The sequence below is a fragment of the Scyliorhinus torazame genome, chromosome 18, assembly GCF_047496885.1.
Source record: "Scyliorhinus torazame isolate Kashiwa2021f chromosome 18, sScyTor2.1, whole genome shotgun sequence".
NCBI lineage: Eukaryota > Metazoa > Chordata > Chondrichthyes > Carcharhiniformes > Scyliorhinidae > Scyliorhinus > Scyliorhinus torazame.
In genome coordinates, this window is record NC_092724.1 from 64,264,667 (window position 1) to 64,289,502 (window position 24,836).

The following is a 24,836-nucleotide window of genomic DNA, read 5'->3' on the forward strand; positions in this document are numbered from 1 at the left end:
GATAGGCAGTTGATTTATTTACGTGGCTACGCACAGGGAGGGTCAAACAATAATTAGAATACCCCTCACCCCAGCGCTAACCCTGTCCCTCATTCGCAGCATTAACTTTAAGCCCTTTGGGGCAGCACGGTGGCACAGTGGTTAGCATAGCTGCCTCATGGCGCCGAGGTCCCAGGTTCGATCCCGGCTCTGGGTCACTGTCCGTGTGGAGTTTGCACATTCTCCCCGTGTTTGTGTGGGTTTCGCCCCCACAACTCAAAGATGTGCAGGGTAGGTGGATTGGCCACACTAAATTGTCCCTTAATTGGAAAAAGTAATTGGGTAATCTAAATTTAAAAAAAAACTTTAAGCCCTTCACCCTAGCACAAACTTTACCTCTCGTACCTCATGCCCAACGTCAATCGCATGCCCCTCAACCCAAGCCTTTTTAAATCCTGAATACAGCTCCCCAACAAAAATCTAGCCTTAATTCAATGATAATCTATGATTAATCTAGGACAAAGGTTCGGCACAACATCGTGGGCCGAAGGGCCTGTTCTGTGCTGTATTTTTCTATGTTCTATGTTCTTGGTTTTGAAACTTCGAACTGATCTAATGTCAGCAGCTTTCAAGGGAGCGGGTTCTAGTAATCGCCAACCCTTAGTGAGAAAAAAAATTCTGATTCTAGCTAAAGGTCCTAGATCAAGTTATGCCTCCTTGTTCTAGACTGACCCATCTCTCGATTAAATCTCCTCATCATCTTAAACACCGAGAGGATGTTCAAATGAGAGCAATTGCGCAAGAATTGCGACTTTCATTATTGTTTAAATCTTATTCCAAGGATATGGGGATCAACTTTAGCTGCCCCATTAACAGCTGAGGAGCTCCCGAGGCCACTTTTGAGGGCAATAAAGGGTCAGCCACATCGGTGTGAGCCTGGAGTCACATGGGAGCTTGACCGGCCTTAGGAAAAGAGGTTGCATTCCTTGAAGAACGTTAATTAACCAGACGGGCTGTTTGAGAACAAACTAACAGCCACAGCTTTGTGGACACTTACACGACTGCCACTTGCTTTCATTTCCAGACATTTAATAAATGAATTCAAATCCTCAAACATGCCCCATGGCGGGACTTATACTCTGATTCTCTGTGTTATTCTTCTCTCCTTTGGCAGTCCCTCTGGATCAAGGGGGACTTGTTTCCACTCCGGCTCAATGACTTCTGATCTGGTTGATAAGTCTCCTGTTACTGTTGGGTCATCTCGGAAGATATTGGTTGTCTTACAATCCAGCTGTAGGCAAAGTATTTGTATTTACTTAATTAACTATATACAGGATTATAGAATATACGGAGAGAGCTACTGCTCTTCTTTGGATTTTCCTCACTTATCTCTATCTGAGTGAGATCATTACGTACATGCTCAGTAGCTATTATTGGAGTAGTGTAGAGTTAACCCCTCACCTGTCTAATATGTGGGTCAGGATTCTTCGGAAACCGGCGGGGTGGGCAACTCCGGCGCGAAGGAGTGGCGTGAACCACTCCGCCGTCGGGCTTCCCCGAAGGTACGGAATCTTCCGCACCTTCAGGGGCTAGGCCGGCGCCGGAGTGGTTTGCGGCGCGCTGGCCAGCGCGGAAGGGGCTTGGCGCCACGCCAACCGGCGTGAGTTGGTGCATGTGCGGGAGGCCAGCGTGTACTGGCGTCACCCCAGCGCATGCGCAGGGGAGGTTCATCTCCGCGCCGGCCATCGCGGACCAGTATACCAGCCGGCGCAGAGGAATAGCGTGCCCCCACGGCACAGGCCCGCCCGTGGATCGGTGGACTCCGATCCTGGGCCAGGCCACCTTGGGGGCGCCCCCCGGGGCCAGATCCCCCCTCGCACCCCTGAGGACCCCGGAGGCCGCCCGCGGAGCCAGGTCCCGCCGGTAAGTACCTGTCGTAACATACGCCGGCGGGATCTGCCAAAAACGGGTGGCCACTCGGCCCATCGTGGGCCGGAGAATCGCCGGGGGGGGGGGGGGCACTGCTAGCGGCCGCCGACCAACGCGGCGCGATTCCTGCCGGAGAATGTGGCAGCCGGCGGAGGTGGGATTCACCCTGCCCCCCGGCGATTCTCCGACCCGGTGGGGGTCGGAGAATCCCGCCCGTGATCTCCAAATCCTGCCAGATGTGGAGGTGATAATGCCCGAACGTTCAGTAGATGGGTTGTTTGGAGGTTTGTGGCTCCCTCTGGTGCCTTGACTTCACCTCTGGCCATTCGTGATGAACTCTCTCGATGTGTTCGGTGTCTTCCCAATGTGTCTCCTCCATTTTGGTCGGTCACAACCCAGGATTTGCCTGGAGCCAATGGGTATGTTTGACCTCTGCAGAGATGCTTTGAGGCCATGAGCTGTCTCCCTGGCAGTCTCCTATTCTGACCGAGGACCAGTTGCTTCAGGAGTCTGGTGTCAGGCATGTGAACAATGAATCCTGCCCAGCAGACCTGGTTTTGAGTAACTAGTGCCTTAGTGCTGTGCACGTTGGCTTGGTTAAAAAAAACACGGCTATTGGGCCACCTTTCTTGCCTTTGGATTTGCAGGATCTTGTGAAGACACCATAGGTGGTGCTTGTCCAATGCTTTAGGCTGCCGACTGTATGTTGTCCATGTCTCCAAAGCATATAGGATCATGGGAATCACTGCTGCCCAGCGTGGCAAAGTCGCACAGTGGTTAGCACTGCTGCTTCACAGCACCAGGGACCCGCGTACAATTCCGCGCTTGGGTGACTGTCTGTGTGGAGTCTGCACATTCTCCACGTGTGTGCGTGGGTTTCCTCCAGGTGCTCTGGTTTCCTCCCACAATCCAAAGATGAGCAGGTTACATGGATTGACCATACAAAAATTGCTCCTCAGTGTCCAAAGATAAGGAGGTTGCAGTGATAGGGTGGGGGAGTGGGATGAGTTAGCGTGCTCTTTCAGAGGGTTGGGGTAGACTTGATGGGCTGAATGGTCTCCTTCTTCACTGGAGGGATTTTATGAGTGAACTATGACTTTATTCTTGAGTTTGAGATCCTGGTCCACAAATATTCTTTTCCGCAGATGGCTGAATGCGGAGCTGAATTCCGTTGGCTATGTTCACCAGCATCAAGAATACATTTTTCAGGATTTGTAGTAAATATATACATTGCACCGGTTTTTACCAGTGAAGAGGACTTCACCAAAGCCACACTAAACAAGGAGGAGGATGGGATACTGGATGATGTCAGAACAGAGGAAGTGGCAGGTCTGATACCGTTGGCTGTACTCTGTGTGGATAAAGAGGATCACTTCTGTTTTAATATGTTTAATAAAGACATGAGGAGCCCATACAGACTAAAAATAAAGAACTTTGGTTTATTTACAGTTAGGTTAGATACAACTCCTGGTAGAGGGGGCCGGTTTAGCTCATCTCCGGGGACAAAAGGGAAACATTTAGATACACAATGTTAAGGCAGACTGCCCGGTGCCAGAAGAGACTAAGACAAAGCTGACCAATGGTCACTAGGACATGCCCAGCGATCAGGGAACCACCCCTCTATTGGAGGAAGATCGATACGACTGATTGGGAAAGACCCAATTAGTTGAGGGCAAGGTCAAGGCCCGCCCAAAAGTGCGCAAAGCCCTTTTTAGTATAAAAGGTATCCCCCAAGGGCGAATCTTCCTTCTTTGGCTTTGGCTCTCAGTGAAGAGAGAAACCTGCCTAGCAGCTACACAGACCAAGTAAGTCCCAAGTCAACGCACGCTACAAGATAGACGCTCCTAGTTCTACCCTGTAAACAGCTCAACCCAGCAGCCTCAGAACCAAGCAACGGCCATTGTTCCTCTGACTGAGTGGGCACCCGAAGCTAAGTATAGGCTTTAGTAATAGTGGTAGTTTAGTTTGTAGAGTTTATGCATGAGTAGATTTGACTGTGTGTAAATTTGCTTTTGAACTTACTAACTGGTGTATCGAGTCATTGATCAGTATTCGGTTCTGAACCTTGTGGCAGTGTCGAAAGATACCTGGCGACTCTTGAGCAAACGTAATTAAACAGAGCCAAATTAAGAGCCAACCAAAGAGAGCAACAATGGTCATCTGGGATTATGGTGACTTTACCTTATCTTACTGGGTCTCTCTACAAACGATGCCTTACTGGCCAAACTTTTATGCACAGCTGAATGGAGATGTCCCACCCCTCAGCCAGGAGGGGGGGGGCGGGGGCTCGGCAGGGGAGGGTGGCTCGGGGGGGGGGGGGGGGGGGCGGCGGCTCTCGGGGAGGGGGGAGGACTCGGGGGGGGGGGGGGTTGTTCGGGGGGTGGGGGGGTTCGGGGGGGGGGGGGCTCGTACTCCACTTGAAACATGGTGAAGATAATCATTCCCACCCCGTAAGTTCCAGGCAGGATATAACAACAGTTATTAATGATTTGGACATGGTCTGTTTACATTTATTCTTCCATGTGATGCGGGCACCAACACTGGTCCCGTCTACTCTTACAATTTTGCAAATGATGCAAAACATGGAAGTGTAGTGTATTGTGAGGTGGAGGATAATGGTAGACTTCAAGAGAACTGGGACAGGCTAGTGGAATGGGTGGATAAGTGGCAGATGAAATTCAATGAGGAAAATGTGAGAAGTTACATTCTGGTTCAATGTAAACATGATGGCACAGTGGCACAGTGGTTAGAACTACTGTCTCACAGCGCCAGGGACACAGGTTCAATTCTGACCTTGGGTGACTGTGTGGAGTTTGCACTTTCTCCCCGTGTCTGCGTGGGTTTCCTCTGGGTGCTCCTGTTTCTTCCCACCATCCAAAGATATGCAGGTTAGGTGGATTGGCCATGATAATTGCCCCTTCGTGCAGGTTAGTTGGGGTTACGAGGATAGTGTGGGGGAAGTGGGCCTGAGTGGGGTGCTCTTTCATAGGATTGGTGGAGACCAGATGGGCCAAATGGCCTCCTTCGGCATTGGAGGGATTCTATTCTGTTCTGTTATATTCTATCAGAGATACCTAGGGGTGTTTGTGCATAAATTATTCAGGTAACAGGGAAGGTTAACAAAGCATTTAATAAATCACCTGGATCCTGGACTTTAGAAATAGAGGCAAAGTTCCCAAAAGGCAAGATGTTAGGCTAAACGTTTGTAACAGGCTACTCCAGTCCCAATTGGTGTTGTTAGATTGTTTGGTGTTTACTCAGAGATCTGGAGGCTTGTGCGGTTGAACTGTTTATTGTTAACACGCAAGTATATACATATCTCCAAGGTCTAACCCTGACTACGTGCTAACTTCATGCCGAATTCTCTCAGACTCTCTCTACCCACAGTCTGCCATCCTGTGACTCTCTACATCACAATGTGGGCAGTACTGTTGTCCAGGCCCATATTAACCCTTGCTATGCCAAACACCCATCTACCACAGTTGGAATTTTGATTTAAAATAATTGGAAAAAGAACAAGTGACAACATGAAATTTTAAAAAATATACACTGAGTGGTGAGGATTTGGAATTGGAAACAAATCGATTGTGACATTGTTAGAATGCTTTAAATGGTCAGGGTAACATAGTATTCTTTTCCGTCATATTCTTTGGTATTAAACCAACAGGAGAAAGAGGAAATCTTTAATTTTACCTGGTTTTCTGAAGAACGAAAGTTTATTTAAGCAAGGACAGGAGAATGATGAACACCTAGGTCAAGAGATTACGCTGATGAAAGACCAGCTGCCAAGAGCCCATATACCACATGTTACGGATAGGAAGGAGACAGGCAAACTGATTATTTCCTCTCACCTCCAGTCCGCACAAGAAGGTGTTTTCAATTATTTTTAAAGTATGTGGTTATGTGTCTTCCAAACCCTCAGTTTGTGTGATCAAATTTACTGATAAGCCACAGCAAACTTTATGATTAACTCAGCAGGTTTATTCCACATTCAAAACCAAGCGGAGGGGTATTTGCGATTTCCTGCTCCATTCCAAATGCATACAAATACATTCTTACACACGCTCTCGCATCGGCACACACGCACAAGCATACTCACACGCACACTCATTCACACACATATTCACACACAGTCTCACAAACATGCACACTCTCACACACATACATGCACTCACACACTCACTCACACACTCACACACACACTCACGCACACACGCAAACACACACACAGACTCAAAGAAGGACGTTTCACAACTATGGATAGTAACAATACCAGAACCATAGAAATGAATATTAGTTCACATGCTTTCCAGAGACAAAGTTCAAGTCCAATGAGTTATTTTTTCGCATAGGAGTTCAAGCTCAGCGAGCTGAAGACTCGAGATGTTGAATTCATTTTACAGTTGGTCCTGAGATTGCAAAATTAAGTAGATTCACTGATACTGGGTTGGTTATGCAGGTGATGGTAGGAAATCCTCCGGCAGAGACATGCATGAGGAACAGGTTCTACCAGGAGGGCTGCTTCTTGGTTATTCACCAGTTGGATGTTAAACACCAGGGGCAGGATTCTCCGGGAATCGGCGCGATGGCCCGACGCTGGCGCCAGAAATGGCGCGAAACACTCCGGCGTCGGGCCCCCCGGAACGGCGAGAATTCTCCGGCCGGGAATGGGCTAGCAGCGGCGTGATGCCATTCACGACGGCGTCACCCGTCACGGACGCGCGCAGCATCGCAACACAAAAGACAGCCCTCCCCCCCCCCCCCCCCCCCCCCCCCCCGGAGACCCGGCAAAATGGCCACACGCCGTGCGACGCCGAGGTTCCAGGAGCGGGACATCCTGGATGCAGTGGAGCAGAAGAGGGAGGCCCTGTACCCCGGACACGGTCGCAGGGTCGCACCACGCCTCAGCCGGCGTCTGTGGAGGGAGGTGGCAGAGGCCGTCAGCGCTGTGGCCGTAACAGCAAGGACAGGCGCCCAGTGCCACAAGAAGGTCAATGACCTTGTCAGGGCAGCCAGGATGGGTACCCCCGATGGGCGGCACAGCCCTAGGTGCAACCGACATGGCTGCAGCCACCCATGCAGGCTGCATTGGCAGGATGGGTTGTGAATCTCTGCCAACATACACACAACCGCTGGTCCGCATGTATATGTCTGCCTAACACTGTTGCCCTTTATCCCTGCCACCCTTCCGCCCCCCACAGAAGTGCACTCACAACAACCGGGAGTGTGAGAGGACCAGAGGGTGTCCACCCGAACTGCGACCACTCACTATTCATGAAGAGAGGGCCCTGGACCTTGCAGGCGGACCTAAGGACCAGCAGGTTACAGATGCAGAGGTTGGGGACGCACCACCAAGTGAGACCCCCCACTGCCTGCTCCCCTTCCCCATATCCCCCCTTCCCCCATATCCCCCCTTCCCCCATATTCCCCCTTCCCCATATACCCCCTTCCCCATATACCCCCTTCTGCCATATACCCACTTCCCCCATATACTCCCTTCCCCATATACCCCCTTCCCCCATATCAACCTTCCCCCATACCCCACCTTCACCTATCCCCCCTTCCCCCATATCACCTTTCCCCCATATCCCCCCTTCCCCATATCCCCCTTCCCCCATATCCCCCCTTCCCCCATATCCCCCCTTCCCCCATATCCCCCTTCCCCCACATCCCCTCTTCCCAATACTCCCCTTCCCACATATCCCCCCTTTCCGTATCCCCTTTCCCATATCCCCCCTCTCCCCATATTCCCCCTCACCAAATATCCCCCTTTCCCCTTCCCCATATCCCTCTTCCCCATATCCCCCCTTCCCCCATATCCCCCCTCCCCCCATATTCCCCCTCACCCCATATCCCCCTTTCCACCTTCCACCATATCCCCATTTCCCCATATCCCCTTCCCTCTTTCCCCATCTGCGTGTCTAACCATGCATGCTGTATTGTGTATTGCAGGACCAAACGTCGACTCACCCGTCCCCGCAGATGCCGACCGCCCCCAGGACATTCCAGGGCGGCCACGAGCCAGGGACAGACCCGGAGCATCAGGCGGACGCCAGCCCCATCTAGTGCAAGTGTGGCGACGTCGGCGGGCCACACCCAGCGACGAGGTGGACAGCCACAGCAATAGGGACCCGTCGCAGCCGACCCAGGACACTGACGCACAGGATACTGACACACAGGACACAAGCACCCAGGAGACCCACATACAGGACACACCCACCCAGGACACACCCACCAGGACACACCCACCCAGGACACCGATACCCAGGACACCGATACCCAGGACACCGATACCCAGGACACCGATACCCAGGACACCGATACCCAGGACTCCGACACCCAGGACACCGATACCCAGGACTCCGACACCCAGGACTCCGACACCCAGGACACCGATACCCAGGACACCGACGCCCAGGACACTGACACCCAGGACACCGATACCCAGGACACCGATACCCAGGACTCTGACACCCAGGACACCGATACCCAGGACTCCGACACCCAGGACTCCGACACCCAGGACTCCGACACCCAGGACACCGATACCCAGGACACCGATACCCAGGACACCGACGCCCAGGACACTGAACCCAGGACTCCGACACACAGGACCCTAACACACAGGACACCGACACACAGGACCCTAACACACTGGACACTGACACACTGGACACTGACACACAGGACACCGACACACAGGACCCTAACACACAGGACACCGACGCCCGGGACACTGACGCACACGACACACACACACAGGGGACGGATGGACAGGAATCACCACTCCAGGGGACCCCGGACTTCGGGTCGGATGAGGAGCACGCCATTACGCCACTGCTATCTCCTACACCCTCCACCATCGCAGAGACACTTGTTGAATCCCAGGTTTCTTTACCCGTCAGTCTGGCCTCAATAAAAGTCGAGATGGATTTGCAGGTATAACATTAGTTATTTTATTTAGCTTGCAAGCGTTCCTCAATTCTCAGGAGCACGAAGCACATTCTGCTCCATGGACTTCTGGAATCAAGTGAGGATATGGAACAAAGGAATCTGTACTGATACATTCAAATGGCATCAAGTTTCACATACACGATGCCCATAGGTCATCCTATATCCCTCCTGACCTGTTTGATCTATTCTGATTGGCTCACTTCCAATCCCTTCCTCCGGCCCCTATTATCCAGCATCAGTCTCGTAGACACACCTCTTCCTGCTGTTTCCATGCGGTCTGAAATCCTTTGTCTATGAACTAACCAGAATCAAAGTGGCCTATTTCTACATTACATTAACTAATATCTCTAAAGTAACTATTTTATATCACATTCGTCATTCCCTCCTTTTATCATTCCATGATAACCGGACTATCCAATCCATAGCTACGGTTCCTCATCTAAAAAGATCCGTCGCTGCATTTCCAATTCCTGGCTTAGCCCCCCCTCATCTGCTTCACCCTCATGGATTTTAACAGTTAAGTTTTTAGGGGCGTTGATCTGATACAGTGCACCCCGCATTCTACCCAACACACATTTAAGGATGGCCAGGCCCACAAAGATGCAGCCGATAGCTACCACTAAATACATGGCCATATTTATCAACCAGTCCTTCCAACCTCCAAATCCCCAGTTACCCCAAGAACCAGGATCCTGCATCCCATCCAGGTGATCCCGTATGCGATCCATAAATTTAGTGATGTTAGCGGTCAAGTCTTGAACTCCCATGATACACTTGCCCTGCACTATGGCGCATACCCCACCCTCACGGGCCAGAAGATAGTCAAGAGCATACCGGTTCTGCATTGCAAACAACCGTAGCTGAGACAATTCCTTGGTTATTGCCCCGAGGGCTCCCAAGGTTTCATTTCCCAAGATGGTAAGGCCACAAATAAAATAATTCCTATCACTGACAGCCAAGGAACCCCCCACACCTCCTAATGTCAATACGCTCAGAATCCCCCACCCGGCTGAGTGGCCCCGGTTGGGTGCAAGAACCTGAGGTTTTTTCCAGTTCTTGCAAAATTCAGCAGAGACTGCCCGACGTGCTAACTGATTATGCAGCTTCCACGCCGAAGGGCAGGGGACTGTGGTAGGGGCTAGAATCCCTATAGCAATTCGGCGGGGAAATGGGGGTGACAAAACGTTGGTCGCTGTACCATTAAATAAAAAGTAGTATCCTTGCTCCGTGTGCAGGCTAGCATCACAATCAGCATATCGGTTGCGTAAGGACCCCCCAGTAGCCCAGTTTATCCAACTTTGAAACGCCCATTCGGGCTGCCTAGCAATGCGGAAAGCCCTAGTCCCAACAGTGATATGAGAGACATTCGCCCAGCCACAAAGGAGCTGGAGGCCGGCGTTCAATGGAACGCAAGTGGTGTTGTAACAAACGCATTGGCCAGACGCCTGGGTGATATGGCACCTCCTGTCCGTACAGGTGGGGAACAGACATGTTATATTCGTGTCCACCTCTACCAGCAAACAGCCGTATCCTTCACTGCTGAAACAATTCTCGTACGACCGGGAATCCCTATTGGGAGTGAAGTGGCTAGGTATGTACGCCCTCCACCGGTGCAGCCTATCGTACTGTGAATGGGAATTATCCCGAGGAAGGGGAAGGCAAATAGCCGGTGGTGCTGAACCCGGATCGTAAGGAAGAGTGACCTGATCGGGCAGTGGTTCGGAATGCTGACAATGAACCACCGTTTGGGGAGTGCCCCAACGCGGTGAAACAGAAAATAACCTAGACACCGCTGCGGGGTTCGGGTAGCAGACAACCCGTCCCTGGCCATACAAGCGGTGGTAAATCTGGTAGAAGAGATTCATACTACCCGGGTTTCCCTCAGTTTGGCCTTTAACTAACTTAAGTGTATCTCCCGGTAACCTACGTTCTAGCTGTACTTCCCTTCTCATACGCCCCGTCCTCTCTCTAGTCCCTTTCACTTTCTCATAGCCTCTTCCTACGCTCTTCTGACAGCCTGATGTTACCTTTATTGTACCACTCTTAACACATCCAAAATCGAATTTACATGTATTTCAAAAACAAGGCAATGTCCATATAATGTTCCCTTCCCATCGCCGGGACCGGTGCAACTGCTTCATGACTCCTGCATTCTCCTTAACTTTGACGACCTTCCATGAGTCGATACCATGTCCTCGTATATGGGGGCAGCGAAGAACATCACCTTTGCATAGGTGATGTATCCTTGTAGATTGGTTGGGGCTACACAGATACATAATATTCCCCTTTTCCATGTCCATCTCCAATAACACGCCAAGCGAAGTGAGGCCAAATATCACACAGACGGTGCGTAGCCACTCCATCATGCTCCACACCTGTAAAATAGCACTGGAGAAGGGAGGCAGGTTAGTATCCGACCTTTTACAGTAGTGGAGATGGACTCAATTTACAGTGATGTAGGTGGACCCAAGCACTTCGCCCCTCCACTTTAACTGCTGTGGGGGTGGTAAGGAGAACTTGGAAGGGCCCGTCCCATCGCGGCTCCGACCCCTTCCTAGTCCAATTTTTGACCATGACATAACTGCCGGGCTGGACTGAAAGTGAGCTAGGTACTGGGGGCGATGGCTGGTGAGCCGCGCGGACCTGGCCATGGAGTTCCTTGAGCACTTGCGTGAGGGCTAGAACATAGGTGGTCATCTCTTCAGTCATCTGGTGAAACTGAACCAGTCTGGGAACCTGCAGGCTCCAGGGAGTTCTAAGAGGCCTGCCATAAAGGATCTCGGCAGGAGAGAGCCGGGCTGGTCCTGCAGGTGTAACCCGCAGCTGGAAGAGGGCAACGGGGAGCAACTTAAGCCATGTCAGTCCCGTGTCTGCTCTTAATTTAGCCAATTTAGTTTTGAGGGTCTGATTGTGTCTCTCAACCAACCCGGCCGCCTGCGGTCTGTAAGCACAGTGTAACTGCTGGCGTATGCCCAACTGGGAGCAAAACTCCTTGTTAATTTGTCCAATAAAATGAGGCCCATTATCAGAACTTAACTGAGCTGGTATACCGTACCAGGGAATGATTTCCCGCATCAAGACTTTAACCACAGTAGCAGCTTTATTATCGATAGTCGGATACGCCTCGACCCATCTGCTGAACACATCCACAATGACCAAAACATATTTATAACATTGACACCTTTCCTACTCAATGTAATCCATTTGGAGCGTCTCAAAGGGACCACTGGGCAACGGGGTTTGCCCCATCCCACAAGGGATACCTTTTCCGGTGTTATATTGCTGACAAATCAAACACCGATTACTGATACTTTGGGCCAACCCCTGCATTTTAGGGTGCCACCAAGTGTCCAGCAACAAATCACTAGTCCCTCGAGCCCCACAATGAGTTGCAAAGTGTACACATTCAATGACCCATAAAGCCAGTACATCAGACATACAAGTCTGATGTGCTGGCGTGGTCCATAAAGAGGAAACAGAATCATATGTACAACCTAACCGTTTCCACATTTGTTTATCACTCTCAGGAGCATCCTCCTGTAACCTTATGACGTCTTGGATGGTTGGCATTGACTTGTCAGAAGCAGACATATTTATAGTAGATCGTTTAGTCTGACTTAACATCTTAGGCACCATCACTTGCTGAATTTGCGCGGCTGTTCGCGCTGCACAATCTGCTCGTTCATTACCAACATCAACTGGGGTCCTACCATTCGTGTGGGCAGCGCATTTAATAATGGAAATCTGCGCGGGCATAAGGAGGGCCTGCAGTAAGTCATTAACTAAACCCCGGTTGGATCTTTCTGTGCCTGCCGAGGTAAGGAATCCCCTATTCTTCCAGAGTTGTCCGAAGTCATGAACTACCCTGAAAGCATATCGGGAGTCAGTGTAAATATTTACCCGACGATCTCCCCCAAGTATACATGCACGGGTGAGGGCAAAAAGTTCGGCTTGTTGAGCTGAATAAGGGGTCTGGAAAGCTGCCGCTTCTAAAATCAGACCATCCTGATCTATGATTGCGTAACCGGACAGTCTCCGGCCAGTGGGGCTGACTAATGCACTGCCATCAACATACATAATCATGTCAGGTTGTTCCAACGGAATATCACTCAGATCGTCCCTTATTGTTGTAGTTTCCTGAATCAAGGCTAAACAGTCGTGACCAGGCGCGTCCTCATGGACAGGGGGACCGCTAAGAAAACAGGCTGGATTGATAGTGGTACAGTATTTAAATGTCAGACGTGGATTGTTCAAAAGGTATATTTCATACCTATTCTGACGAGCTGCGGTAAGATGCTGAGTCTGCAGTTGCCCCAATAGTGCGATTACCGAGTGGGAGCTATACACCATAATATACTGTTGGAGAGTGATATTGGCAGCAGCCTGCAAACTATTGTATATCGCTGCCAAGATCTGGGTGCAAACAGGGTGGCCCAACGCCACTGGGTCGAGTTTGGAAGAGTAATATGCTACGGGCCGGTACTTGTCCCCATGTTGCTGGGTGAGTACCGCTGTTGAACATCCTTCCAGAACAGTACAGTATATCTGGAATGGTCGGTCGTATAGGGGCCTACCGAGGGCCGGTGCTTGTGACAAGGCCTGCTTCAGGCAACGGAAGGCCTCGAGTGCCTCGGTGGTGAGAGTAAAGTTCCCCTCTTCACTAGTGTAAGGCGTCAGCAGTTTTGTATAGACAGCGATGTTTGGTATCCACTGCCGCCAATAATTCACCATACCCAGCCAATGACGAAGCTCCTTGGCTATTGTAGGGGCGGGGAATTGGCATATTGGTTCAATCCTACTGGGTTCGAGACTTCTTTCTGTGGCTGTAAGTAAAACTCCTAAGAACTTAACTTTTCTCTGAGCCACCAAGACCTTTGCTTGTGAGACAACATAACCCAACGAGGATAGGTGGTTCAATAATTGGATCACATCATCCCTATTACTGGGCTCGTCAGGACTTGCCACCAATATGTCATCTACATACTGCACTAGAGTGGAACCATGCTCCAATGTCAAGGCCTGGAGTTGGGTCTGCAGACATCTGGAGAAGAGTGTAGGTGAGTTGACGAACCCCTGTGGCAGTCGGGTCCAGGTATACTGCTGTCCATTGTAAGTGAAGGCAAACAAATATTGACTTTCAGTCACAAGTGGGAGGGCAAAGAAGGCGTGCTGAAGGTCAATCACGGTGAAGACCCGGGCTTGAGCTGGAATTTGAGCCAGTATGTGGGCAGGGTTAGGGACGAGAGCATGTAACGGCTGTGCGATGGCATTAATTGAACGTAAATCCTGTACTAATCGGTACTGGTCTGGTTTGGCTGGTTTAGGCACAGCAAGTATGGGGGTGTTACTTTCTGATTGGAAGGGACCAAAATACCCTGTTTCAACAGCTCTTGGATTAATTTATCTATTGACGGAGCAGCTTGAGATTTCAGGGGGTATTGCCGAATGGAAGGTAGCTTTACATGGTCCTTAATCGTTACCTTAATAGGTGTAACATTTGTCTTTCCCACTTGTGATGGGTATTCCGCCCAGACCTGTGGATTGACATATTCCAACACATCATGTCCCCTGTGATGCTGCAGTCGAGTGTTAATCGTTTCAGGGACCTCAAAATATTTTATGGTAGTGCCGTCCGGCATGACTTGAAGTGCGTACTCTGTTGGATCCGAATGATCCACTGCCCTCCTGACCATTCGCCCCATATCCCTGGCATGGTACTGGTCGTGGACCTGACGTGTAATATGAGGGCTTACCGAAGCTGACTGTGGCCATAACTGTGGTGATATTGTAACAAAATCGGCTGTACCTTCTTTTCCCATGACTGTGGCTGTAACCTTGACTGGCCATTCGGTCTCAATTAATGGCCGGTATTTGTCCTCCAACTCCCTGTTTCGTCCAGTTCTGTCATAGGCCAGGGTAACGTGATGCAGTGACTGTTCAACATCTAACGTCCACCACTGGGGGGTGATAGAAATATAGCACTGTTGTCTCATCCTCCATGATGTAACCGTTACCCTCTCATCTCCGCACTCTAGCTGTAGCTGGAAGATACACAGTAAATCTCGGGCCAACAAGTTACAGTCCAATCCATTAGTCACTACAAACTGATGATCTGCAGACTTATTCTCGTAAGTGACTGTCACAGGTTCAGAAATAGGATACTCACACACCTATCCTGTCTTTTAAAGGGGCATTCCTGTTGCCAGTGATCTGCACGGCCGCAATTAAAACATGCATTGCTCCCTCTATATCTGCCTCGTCCTCTTCTCCCAGTAGACCAATGGCCCCTCAGAGGGGTCTGCGGTTGTAAAGCTGTTGATGCATTCGGTGGGCCATAAAATGGGGCTGAGGGTCCCTTTGGGTGGGTTTGGTATCTTCCTAATCGGCAACTGTCTCCGAATCTCACCAGGGGGCACTCTAGCTATTTCGGCTTTGTTCCAATACTTCAACGTCTCTCCCTGTCACTAGGGGGAGTTTTTTCTCTTCAAATCATCTATTGCAGGTTCCTTTGTTCCCGAACCTTGTGGTTTCTCCTTAGTTTGGAGAGACTTAGGTGGTATGCTTATTTGTTTCTGGTGAGGGTCAAGCCCCTCTCTCGCTGTCCGAGATCTTGTCCTAGAGCTAACTGGGCTTGTGGGACAGAGCTCCTCTTGTTCTACTGATCGTGAAGTTGGTAAATCAGGACCCACACTATCACCCAAAAGGGCTTGAGTTACTGGCATATTTGGAATCTGGGGAGCAATGACTGGATATCAATTATTATACTCTGGTGGTTCTGGAATTAGTGCAGACAATGCTACAGGTGCAGTCGGAACTTTTAGTGAACATTTTCTAAATTATTGATTTTATCTTTTTCTGTCAATTCAAGGCCAGCCATTGAACTACGTAGCTCATCTTTTGTTTCACCCGTGCCTTTCCTGTCTCTACTTGGTTGAAAAGGTTCTAACAGTGGTTTTTTTTTTAAACTTAAAAATGTTTGAAAATTCAAATTGAATTACTGCAACTTGCAAGCTTAGCTCTGATCTCAACTCAGAACTAAATTTACGATTTGCTTAACACAAACTTGTATAACATTTACAACTTAATTATTTCTTTATCTTAACAATTTTTCTTTTAACAAGTTTTTTTTTCTCTTTAACATTCACATAAATGTTGGCAAAATCAACTATCATCTCCAGATTTACACTTTTTAAAAATGCTGTCCGTGACCTCCTTTAAGTTTCTATTAATCTCCTGATAAAATGAGATAAACATTATTTCAAGTAAGTAAAACTTAAGATTCTGGCAATTTCAATCAATTGCTTTAGAAAATAATAACTTTTATCAAAGAGGTGGAGAAACCCACTGGTTTCCTTTAATTAATTCAAAACGTAACTTTGCTGGTGTTCACTGACTCAAAGGAAAGGTATCCGATTACACTACAGGCTGCTCCTGTTATCTCAAAGCCTGAGTGAGAAGCACTGTCTGTCTTTTGATTTTGCCTGCTGCTGTTAACCCTTTGAGAGACTTCTGCTTCAACCAATATGCAGCATTCCCCACAATCTCAACTAGTCCTCGGAACTGCGTTTTTCGCCACTACAGTCCAACGGTACAATTTTAGCTTAATCAACTATATATTTAACACACTCACACATGGAGGTGAACCATTTTCAATTTCAAATGTCTCATCGACCTCCCATAACCTAACCCAAACCGAATTAACACACACATGGAGGTGAACCATTTTCAATTTCAAATGTCCCATCGACCTCCCATAACCTAACCCAAGCCGAATTAACACACACATGGAGGTGAACCATTTTCAATTTCAAATGTCCCATCGACCTCCCATAACCTAACCCAAGCCGAATTAACACACACATGGAGGTGAACCATTTTCAATTTCAAATGTCTCATCGACCTCCCATAACCTAACCCAAGCCGAATTAACACACACATGGAGGTGAACCATTTTCAATTTCAAATGTCCCATCGACCTCCCATAACCTAACCCAAGCCGAATTAACAATATGAGATCCCATCAATTAAAATGCTAATCCCCAGACTGACCTGTGATTTCGTCGAGACGATCTTTCTGTACCAATCGCGAGTGACCAGACTAATCAGACGATAAGAAGAGGGGAAAAATCAATGCGTGGTCATTTTCCAGCTGTACATTGTGGGCCCTTTTTTCCCCATCCTCCTGTTCATAATCAGTCTAATTCTGATTTCGCAGTTGGTCAGGACCGCCCTGAGAAATCCCGGGTTTACGGCACCAAATGTTGAATCCCAGGTTTCTTTACCCGTCAGTCTGGCCTCAATAAAAGTCGAGATGGATTTGCAGGTATTACATTAGTTATTTTATTTAGCTTGCAAGCGTTCCTCAATTCTCAGGAGCACGAAGCACATTCTGCTCCATAGACTTCTGGAATCAAGTGAGGATATGGAACAAAGGAATCTGTACTGATACATTCAAATGGCATCAAGTTTCACATACACGATGCCCATAGGTCATCCTATATCCCTCCTGACCTGTTTGATCTATTCTGATTGGCTCACTTCCAATCCCTTCCTCCGGCCCCTATTATCCAGCATCACTCTCGTAGACACACCTCTTCCTGCTGTTTCCATGCGGTCTGAAATCCTTTGTCTATGAACTAACCAGAATCAAAGTGGCCTATTTCTACATTACATTAACTAATATCTCTAAAGTAACTATTTTATATCACATTCGTCACACTGACCTCGGTTGGGCACTTTAGCGATGAGGTATCTGGGCCACTAACTGATGCGCACAACACAGCCGTCCCGGTACAGCAGGTGGAGGCAGGAGCAGCCGAGGGACCGGGCGGTCGGAGGGCAGCCCAGCGCAGGCAACCATCTGCCGCCCAGACGGGTCCCGGGTTCCTGGTGTTACCACACCCACCCATAGACCCGATGCAGGCACGGACCAAGGGACGACCAAAGAGGGTGATGGCCGGCTTGCGGCAGCTGCAGGCGCAGGTGGAGGAGTCCACACGCGTGCAGGAGCAAGGAGTGGTGCTGGTCATGCGTGCCACCCAGGCCGACAGCCGCACGGGTGGCGTCTGCGGTGGACGAAATGGGTGCAACGGTGTCAGACATGGGTCGCTGTATGCAAGGCGTGGGGCTTTCCGTGCAGGCGGCGTGTGTGGCCCAGGACATGGCTGCCCTCTCACAGGCAGCCATGAGCCAGCAGCAGATTGCAGAGGCGCTCAACGCCGTAGCCCAGTCTCAGCAGGCAATGGCCCAGTCTCTGCAGGCAATGGCCCAGTCTCTGCAGGCCATCGCTGAGGGCATTGGCGCCATTGCCCAGGTGCTGGCCGTCGTCGACCAGACACAGACAGGGATGGCCAGCTCCCTGAGCTCCATGGCTGCAAACTTGCAGACCCTTGTCGATACCAGGGCGGGCCTCCAGGACTGGCAGCGGCAGGTGTCGGGGAGGCGTCGGATGCTCAGTCCATTCACATCCCCGACCCATGTAGAGGCCCAAGTGCCATCGTGCACCCCGAGGGAGGAGGAGGTGCTGGGGCCCGTTCCGGGTCCCCCTGTAGGGGAGGCCCAGGAACACTGCGGCACCTCTGACTCCCCCCCTTCCGTCCCAGGCGCATCTGGTGGGCAACGGGCAGGACAGGCTGGCAGCTCGACATCCCAGTCGCCCGAGCCGCAGCCTGGCCCATCTAGGCCAGGACGCCCCAGGAAATGGCTGCCAAAGGGGTCCCTAGTCACAGGGCAGGAATCACTAGAGTCCACCTCCAGTTCTGCTGTACCGTCTGGCGAACCAGCTAGATGTAGTCATCGGGCCCGTAAGGCCAGAAAATTAGACACTGAGTAAGTTGGCACGGGTGCAGGGCACAGATTAGTTATACGGGCTAGGGCACGTGTATGAACTGTTTGTCATTAAAATCATTTTCACACCTGCAGAAGCTGCGTTTGTGCTCTGTCCGATGCGTGTGTGGGGTGTGGTGTGAGGTGAGCGCCAATGTGTGTGTGAGGGGTGATAGAATGTCGGCCTCAGGTGAGTGTGCCCCCCCCCCCCCGGATCGCCCTCGCCATCCCCCCGGGCAGACGATGGGACCGTGCGCTGCAGTGTCAAAGCCGCATGCAGGGACAGTCCGGGTGTAGGGTGGTACTGTGGCCATGGGTCAGACATTGTCCAACGATGTAGAGCCCAGAGTGTAGCACCATCGATCACACATGAGGCGAGACGTAGAGAACATCAATCGAGGCTTTATTGAGAGGACTTGTTCAGACTTGTTTCCCAGCAGCTCAGTCACAGAATGCAGCTGCGGGGAGTAAACCGGGTTCTTATACCCCGCCTATCTGGGTGGAGCCCAGTAGGCAGGAGATCCAATCGGGACCCAGCATCTGTCCTCCAATAGCTCCCCGGCATTCGTGGTGTACCGTATTACCCCTAATACATACCACCACATTCTCCCCTTGTTAAAAAGGAACCCGGCGGGGTGGTGGGTGGTGGGTGGTAGGGGTTTACAGGGTCGGTGCCTTAACCATTGAACTATATACAACCATGCCGCTTTTACTGGGCCACTGAATTATTCACATTTTACCCGATTTGCAGCGTTAACTATTTACAACAATGCCGCTTTGCTGGGCCACTGAATTATATCGAGTCGATTTCAGCGGGAGCGGTGCGTTAGTGATTTCTGGGAGACCATCACAGGAGCAGGCTAGTCAATTTCAGCGGGAGCAGTGCGCAAGTGATTTCTGGGAGGAGCAGATCTTGGAGTTTCAGCGGAACGCAGAGGCTGCTGGTGGGTGAGTATTTAGGTAAACACTTACCTGGTCCCGTTTTCGGTCCCTCTTTGCTGGTTTTTTAAAAAAAATTTAGTGTTTAAGGCGAGAACAGGAAGTTCGACCCGCGGACTTCTGGGAAGTCCCTCACCAATAAATTCTGGTGGCGAGGAAACCCGAGACACGACACGTGTAGTGTCTCCCACCTGCCCTCCTCCTCTAACCTAATAATAAAACCCATTGGTGTGAGGTAAGTACCATATTATATTATTATTATTTTTAAAAAAAATTTAATTTAGTTGTTAGCCAGATCTTGGTAGAAAGTTAGAGGGATGGCAGGGAAGGGAGTGCAATGTTCCTCCTGCAGGATGTTTGAGGTGAGGGATGCCGTTAGTGTCCCTGCTGATTTTACCTGCAGGAAGTGCTGCCATCTCCAGCTCCTCCAAGACCGAGTTAGGGAACTGGAGCTGGAGTTGGAAGAACTTTGGATCATTCGGGAAGCAGAGGGGGTCATAGATAGCAGCTTTAGGGAATTAGTTACACCAAAGATTGGAGATAGATGGGTAACTGTAAGAGGGACTGGAAAGAAGCAGTCAGTGCAGGGATCCCCTGCGGTCGTTCCCCTGAGAAACAAGTATACCGCTTTGGATACTTGTGGGGGGGGGGGGGGGACTTACCAGGGGTAAGCCATGGGGTACGGGCCTCTGGCACGGAGTCTGTCCCTGTTGCTCAGAAGGGAAGGGGTGAGAGGAGCAGAGCATTAGTAATTGGGGACTCGATAGTCAGGGGCACAGATAGGAGATTTTGTGGGAGCGTGAGAGACTCACGTTTGGTATGTTGCCTCCCAGGTGCAAGGGTACGTGATGTCTTGGATCGTGTTTTCCGGGTCCTTAAGGGGGAGGGGGAGCAGCCCCAAGTCGTGGTCCACATTGGCACTAACGACATAGGTAGGAAAGGGGACAAGGCTTTCAGGGAGCTAGGATGGAAGCTCAGAACTAGAACAAACAGAGTTGTTATCTCTGGGTTGTTGCCCGTGCCACGTGATAGTGAGATGAGGAATAGGGAGAGAGAGCAATTAAACACGTGGCTACAGGGATGGTGCAGGTGGGAGGGATTCAGATTTCTGGATAACTGGGGCTCTTTCTGGGGAAGGTGGGACCTCTACAGACAGGATGGTGTACATCTGAACCTGAGGGGCACAAATATCCTGGGGGGGAGATTTGTTAGTGCTCTTTGGGGGGGGTTTAAACTAATGCAGCAGGGGCATGGGAACCTGGATTGTAGTTTTAGGGTAAGGGAGAATGAGAGTATAGAGGTCAGGAGCACAGATTTGACGTCGCAGGAGGGGGCCAGCGTTCAGGTAGGTGGTTTGAAGTGTGTCTACTTCAATGCCAGGAGTATACGAAATAAGGTAGGGGAACTGGCAGCATGGGTTGGTACCTGGGACTTCGATGTTGTGGCCATTTCGGAGACATGGATAGAGCAGGGACAGGAATGGATGTTGCAGGTTCCGGGGTTTAGGTGTTTTAGTAAGCTCAGAGAAGGAGGCAAAGAGGGGGAGGTGTGGTGCTGCTAGTCAAGAGCAGTATTACGGCGGCGGAGAGGATGCTAGATGGGGACTCATCTTCCGAGGTAATATGGGCTGAGGTTAGAAACAGGAAAGGAGAGGTCACCCTGTTGGGAGTTTTCTATAGGCCTCCAAATAGTTCTAGGGATGTAGAGGAAAGGATGGCGAGGATGATCCTGGATAAGAACGAAAATAACAGGGTAGTTATTATGGGAGACTTTAACTTTCCAAATATTGACTGGAAAAGATATAGTTCGAGTACATTAGATGGGTCGTTTTTTGTACAGTGTGTGCAGGAGGGTTTCCTGACACAATATGTTGACAGGCCAACAAGAGGCGAGGCCACGTTGGATTTGGTTTTGGGTAATGAACCAGGCCAGGTGTTGGATTTGGAGGTAGGAGAACACTTTGGGGACAGTGACCACAATTCGGTGACGTTTACGTTAATGATGGAAAGGGATAAGTATACACCGCAGGGCAAGAGTTATAGCTGGGGGAAGGGCAATTATGACTGAACAGGTAGGCGAGGGTAGAGCAGTTGATGTGGTGTATATGGATTTCAGCAAAGCGTTTGATAAGGTTCCCCACGGTAGGCTATTGCAGAAAATACGGAGGCAGGGGATTGAGGGTGATTTAGAGATGTGGATCAGAAATTGGCTAGCTGAAAGAAGACAGAGGGTGGTGGTTGATGGGAAATGTTCAGAATGGAGTTCAGTTACAAGTGGAGTACCAGAAGGATCTGTTCTGGGGCCGTTGCTGTTTGTCATTTTTATCAATGACCTAGAGGAAGGTGCAAAAGGGTGGGTGAGTAAATTTGCAGACGATACTAAAGTCGGTGGTGTTGTCGACAGTGTGGAAGGATGTAGCAGGTTACAGAGGGATATAGATAAGCTGCAGAGCTGGGCTGAGAGGTGGCAAATGGAGTTTAATGTAGAGAAGTGTGAGGTGATTCACTTTGGAAGGAATAACAGGAATGCGGAATATTTGGCTAATGGTAAAGTTCTTGGAAGTGTGGATGAGCAGAGGGATCTAGGTGTCCATGTACATAGATCCCTGAAAGTTGCCACCCAGGTTGATAGGGTTGTGAAGAAGGCCTATGGAGTGTTGGCCTTTATTGGTAGAGGGATTGAGTTCCGGAGTCAGGAGGTCCTGTTGCAGCTGTACAAAACTCTGGTACGGCCGCATTTGGAGTATTGCGTACAGTTCTGGTCACCACATTATAGGAAGGACGTGGAGGCTTTGGAGCGGGTGCAGAGGAGATTTACCAGGATGTTGCCTGGTATGGAGGGAAAATCTTATGAGGAAAGGCTGATGGACTTGAGGTTGTTTTCGTTGGAGAGAAGAAGGTTAAGAGGAGACTTAATAGAGGCATACAAAATGATCAAGGGATTAGATAGGGTGGACAGTGAGAGCCTTCTCCCGCGGATGGAAATGGCTGGCATGAGGGGACATAGCTTTAAACTGAGGGGTAATAGATATAGGACAGAGGTCAGAGGTAGGTTCTGTGGTGTTGGGTGCTCTGGTGCACAGATGAGCCAACACAGTTGTATGTGGTACAACTCTATTTTATTTTAACTCTTATAATACAGTTCGTTCTGGATACTCTGCACGTGCTGTCTCCCTGAGTGTGTTTGGTAGCAGATGTGTCCTGGTCCTCCTCTGCAGCTAATACTGACCACCGGGGGTCGTGTCTGTGCTTTTATATCTTTCTGTCATTGGTTGTGGTGTTGTGTGTTCTGATTTGTCTGTTGGTGTGTCTATCATGATGTGTGTGTTTGAATATCATGACATCCCCCCTTTTTACAAAGATATGTGCCTACGTGGTTATAAATATAATTGTGTCGTGAGTGCATCTAAGAGTGTGTGTGTGTGTTGTGTACAGCGTGTGTATATGACGTAACTATTTACATGGGGCGATGTCGGGTGCGTCACACTAACAAGGTTGTACCATAACAAAACTTGGATGCGAGAGAGAAAAAAAAAAACTTGAACATTGGTCCGGTCAGACGATATCTGGAACAATAAACAACAACAGGTTATAATACAGAAGTGTTTGACTTTTTGAACGTATGAACAGCGTTATAAGTCCAGTCTAATGGGTGACCGCCTCAAGAATGGCCTGTTCCTCAAGCCGGTTCAGCTGTGGAGATTTGGGGTCACACTGGTTCACCTTGGACTGTTGGAGGTGATGCTGTTGCCGAAGTCTCTACTTTACCATTTGTTGTACTTCGTGCAGTGCTTGGTTTTTTCATTCGTGCAAATATAACATTCAACATCTTTGTTAGTGGTGCCTTGGCTGTGGTTTGGTTCTGGTGGCGATGGAAGGGGCATGATCCGTGGCATCTCCACGAAGTCATCCTTGGGAACCAGTGGAGGATCCGGCGTGTGCGTACGGTTCAGTTGCGAGCGTGGAAGGCGGCGCAAAGCTCGCTGATTGCGCCTACGCACCAATCCATCCGCCCTGCATGCCAGGAACAAGGTGGAGTCTTTTTTCTTTTTATGTTTGTGGTGGATGGCATCTTGTAGCCGATGGGTCGTTGCCATCGAAGTAGCACCATCACTAATATCATGCAAGGCGATGACTGTGCCAGATGTGGAAGTTGGCCGAGACCGTGCACGCTGGTTCCGGCCACCTGCTGTGCCGGAAGGGCGACTCCGCAGAGAAACGTCGAAGCATGTCGCCTTGGAGAGAGAATTGTTGCTCGCATCAACGTCTGGCGATGGCGCGAATTGGTGTGTCCATCTTGGACCGCCGGTGCTGGTTGCCACTGCCGACCCAGTGGGACTGCCACGCGATCCATTCCCTGTCGCCGTGGCATCCGCCGTCACCCTGAGCGTGCCATCACCGAGGCCGCGACACCGCCCGTCCGGAGCAAGGTCTGGCGTGCGCAAATCAGAGTCGGCGCTTGGCTGCTCCCCATCTGGAGTCCGGTCTGCCTTCCGTCGATGCCCCCCGTCCGGAGTCCCAACAGGTTCACTGGAGGCAGCCGAGATTCCCTGAAGCTGCACTTCTGGAGTCGGAACATGCAGGAATGCACCAACCAGTGGAGAGGCTCGAGCCATCGAGGGTGGAAGCGGTGCGCCGCCACCGCAGTCGTCAGTGGTCCCACCGTGATCGTTGAGTGCCTCGGTACGCACTAGGCGAGGTCTGTCACCTTGCACCTTTTGCATGGGAAGTGGGATGCTGTCGTCACTCGTCTCACATCCCGTGGATAGATCCTCATTAGCAGCTTGCTGTTCACTAGGGTTGGATAAATTGTCAGAGTTTTCATCTGGTGGTGCACACCATGTCGGTGGACTGTCATTGTCTTGCCGTTGTCCTTCATTTGGGCTTTTCTTCTTTGGAATTTTAAATCTTCCCCCAGACATTGCAGAACCTTGTTTATTACCCCCAAATTCTCCCATATGTATGGTCTCGAATATAGGATCCAATGTTTCTATCGACATTGTACTATTTTCCAAAGAACATTCCGTTTCACTTTTCTTCTCAGGTACCTCATATGTATCTTTGTCTAATGTACATGCCTTCATGGTCTCTGGGTCTGATTTTGCTGGGGCTGGCATGGTCACAGTCTCTCTTTTACTGTTCTCAATTGCCCACATTATACTCCCCATACATAACTGCTTAATCACTGGGGTTAGTGTGGTACAATGGATA